This window comes from Brassica oleracea, chromosome C1, assembly GCF_000695525.1.
Source record: "Brassica oleracea var. oleracea cultivar TO1000 chromosome C1, BOL, whole genome shotgun sequence".
NCBI lineage: Eukaryota > Viridiplantae > Streptophyta > Magnoliopsida > Brassicales > Brassicaceae > Brassica > Brassica oleracea.
The window spans coordinates 20,995,694-20,999,800 of NC_027748.1; positions in this window are offsets into that span (position 1 = coordinate 20,995,694).

Genomic DNA, 4,107 nt, shown 5'->3' on the forward strand with positions numbered 1-4,107 from the left:
GGAAGAACGAAGATCACCACAGAGTTGCTACACCCTACCATCCGCAAACAAGTGGACAACTAGAAATCTCAAATCGACAGATCAAAAAAATCTTAGAAAAGACCGTAGGAACTTCTAGGAAAGATTGGTCTAGAAAACTGGACAATGCACTTTGGGCCTACCGAACTGCATACACAACCCCATTAGGAACAACCCCATTTCACCTACTCTATAGAAAATCATGTCACTTACCGGTTGAGCTAGAACATAAGGTAGCATGGGCAATAAAATTACTAAATTTCGACATCAAACCAGCTGCCGAAAGGAGACTAATGCAGCTTAACGAGCTGGATGAAATAAGACACTTAGCCTATGAGAGTTCAAAGATCTATAAAGAGAAAACGAAAGCATATCATGATAAAAAGATCATCTCCAGGCACTTCGAACCAAATGATCAAGTGTTGTCATATAACTCTCGGCTTACGTTGTTTTCCGGAAAACTCTGATCTCGTTGGTCAGGTCCTTTCACTGTTGTGGATGTCAAACATTATGGGGCCATCACACTTATAAACGATAAAGGAGAAGAATTTACAGTGAATGGTCAACGAGTGAAACACTATTGGGCTAAACCGCCAACTACCAGGCTAAACCGCCAACTACCAGGCCTTTAAACTTAGGCCTTCTTCCTAATAATTAGACAGATCGAACCTTGAGTCGAGCTCAAGATTTAAAATAAGCGCTGAATGGGAGGCAACTCATTTCTAGTTTTAAAATATTTAGGATTTAGTTTAAATTATTTAAAATAAAATAAAAATTCGAGTAGACGATTATAAAATCGACCGATGAGAGCATGTTGATATCGATCGACAATACATCACCTGCAGCGACCGATGGTAACTCCTTTCCATCGATCGACACTTAACCCGGTAAGGTATATCGTTCTAACTTGTTAAATTGTGTACTTATGATTAGTTCTCACCATAACTCCGACTGGATATACACTGGGGACAGTGTAATTTAAGTCTGAGGGGATGTTTACTGATATGAAGTTTATTGTGCGTCTTATCAAATGTTTTCAAAAAAGTTTTATTGAGTCAAGAAGGGGATAATGAACTTATTAGATTTTTGCTTGTTATCTAACCACTCTTTGGCACAATTCTAGACTTACTGATTGCAGATACTACTAAAGATACTAAAGTGGATCAACGTGTCAACTATTCATACTTGCTGAGATTGTTCGAAAGAACCAAAGCTGACCTCCAACACTAAACTTGACACAACCGGTTGGGGCTTGGTATACATGGGATCGGATTTTTTAAACAAGTATGGAAGGTAAAGCCTTGTGTAGATTTATCACATTTTCTCTCTCTATTTCGAACCTAGATTTATAGGTAGAGATATTTATTTCTAAAAAATGAGGTTGGTAGATGGGAATGTGATCTATACTCCCGAGGTAAAGTCTGCAATTTTATTTATGCTAAGAAATGAGTTGGTAGATGGGAATGTCAGACATGATTTGTTAAGTTGTTGGCTAGGTGAATTTGGTTGCTAAGCTAGGATATGGTATAATGTGCTTTTGTGATTAGGACTTTTTAAATGTGGATTGCAATATTTCAGAGGTTATGATTCTAAGTTTTAAATCATGAGAATCCCTGCTGTTTTCAAACCTCTCTCAGATAGACTGCTCTAGTGTGTTTTGCTTGAGGGCAAGCAAAAGAGTAAGTTTGTGGGAGTTGATAGACCATGGATTTTACCCACTTTTAGCCATGGTTTATAAGTGTTTTAATATATATTTACTACTATATAAAGTCTATTTAGAGTGTTTACAGGTTCAGGTACGTTTTGGAGAAATATGGTGATTTTGGAGCCTTTTGAGTGCAGATCTGCACCGACGCATCAGTTGTTTAGCTATGGATGGAGACCTTCTCACCGTTAGATTGAGCCCATCATTTGACACAAGATATATCTTTGAGTTAGCTTTCCATTGCCACCGGTTTGAGGTCAATCAGCATCCTGTAGTGGACATTATTCCCGTTTTACTGAAGAGTGGTCAGTCTGCCTCGCGAGAGGAAGCTGTCGAGGAAATGAGGGACTGTCGATCGATAGAACATCATTGGTGTCGGTCGACAGTGATCCCAGAAAATAGGCCAAGGCTGTTTCATGACCAATTTAGGCCCAGAAGTCACCACATATTACAAATATACCCTTGGACGACCTGGAAGCATATTTTACTGTTTTCTAAGCCATTGTTGACGACTATGCTTCATATTATTCTAGAGAGAGAGAGCTTAGGATTGGAGAGAGAGATCTGTGCACCTTGAGAGAGGGAAGATCTTGAACAAGATCTTGAACTCCCTTTGTTTCTTTACTCTTACTGTTTATTTATCTATTGCAATATTATTCAGACCATCATAACCATGTCTTTTATGAATATGTCTGAGTAATCTCACTGTTAGATTTAGGATTGTCATAAGGTTGACATATGTATTGCTAGCTTAAATTGTTGTTAGGATGATTTAATTAGTTCTTCATCTAGTTGTTCTTACTACTAAGCTTAGGGTTGATAAACCCTGAATCTTAGATCTTAGGATTAATTGAGATCAAGCCATTGCTTGACTCAATACCTGAAATAAACTAGTATGATCTAACTGACTAGATAAAGACGAGAGTCAATCTACTGAGTTCGAGAATATAAATCAAACATGTTCGTAAAGGTTTCTGGAAGAAGTATCGATCGACGCAGCAACAGCCCTGTCGATCGATATTTTGAAAGGTGTACGAATAATCGATCGACACTTTCTCGTGATTAACATACGAGAGTTGAAATCCGAGATCCAGATTAGATAATCTAATTGCTTATATATGAGTTTGAATTCAAGAACAATTAATATCAATGAACCCCTAAAGACCCAAATTAAGGTATTTACTTATCATACCTGAGAATATACCTAAATCTAGCTATTCTCCCAACTGTTAACAACCTCAAAATGAACCAATCGAGCAATAAGCTTGCTCACCAATTCATTTACTGCTTTAAAACCTATAAACCAATTAATCTAGTCTATTACAAAGACCATAATCTATTGTGTAATCCTAGAGTCTCCGTGGATTCAATCCCTAAGTACTACAACTGAACCTCTTATTTGAGAGAGTAATTCACTCCTTAGGATAATTTGAGTGATATCATTCATTATTAAGCTAAAACAATGAATGGGTTTTATAATTATTTGAAGCATAGAAAAAAAGTAACAAGTAATTCAAGGGTTTTCTCAAGGATGATAAGCGAGCTAGCCTAGAGTTTTACAAGGATGCTAGCCAAACAGCTATTCAAGTTCTTTTAGTTCGAGTCCAGAACTTGGTAGCAAGGAAGATCAGCCTAGTGTCGTGGTGCTTCTACTTTTATCAATCGATCTCAGTACCTAAACTCTCGTTTGAACTGAGATGCGATGAAGAACATTAAGAACTGACCCGATTTGTTCACAAGACTTCCTAATATCTACTTTCGCTTAGGGATGCAATGTTCATTCAAAACGTGTCAAGCAATCTATCTCACGGTTAATGAATAGATCTACCTAAGTTCAAGCATCAAGTGATCAGTTTAATGCAAGCGTTAAAATCAGTTATTAATGATGCTTATTTGTGTTTACCCTAGGCTAACAAAAACGACTACTCAATCATAGCACAAGCAAACACAGAAATAAATTCTGAGTAATACATGATACTATTGAATAAAATAAAACTAGGGATCATGATAATCTTTTCTATGGTGAAAAAGATGGAGTTGTTTCCTTTACAAAAGCAAATCCAAAGTAAACTTGTTTCTTACCAAAAACTAGCGTATAAAATAATAGAAAAGAGGAAGAGAATATATGTCATTGCTGCTTGCGGCTCAGAGAGAAAATTGGGATGATTAGGGAAAATCCCAAAATATTATAAGTTTACAAAAGCAAATCTAAAGTAAACTTGTTTCTTGCCAAAAACTAGCGTAGAAAATAATAGAAAAGGGGAAGAGAATATATGTCATTAGTGCTTGCTGCTCAGAGAGAAAATTGGGATGATCAGAGAAAATCTCGAAATATTAGAAGTTTCCTTAAAAATCTCTATCGCTGGAGCAGGCACTCGGGTGCT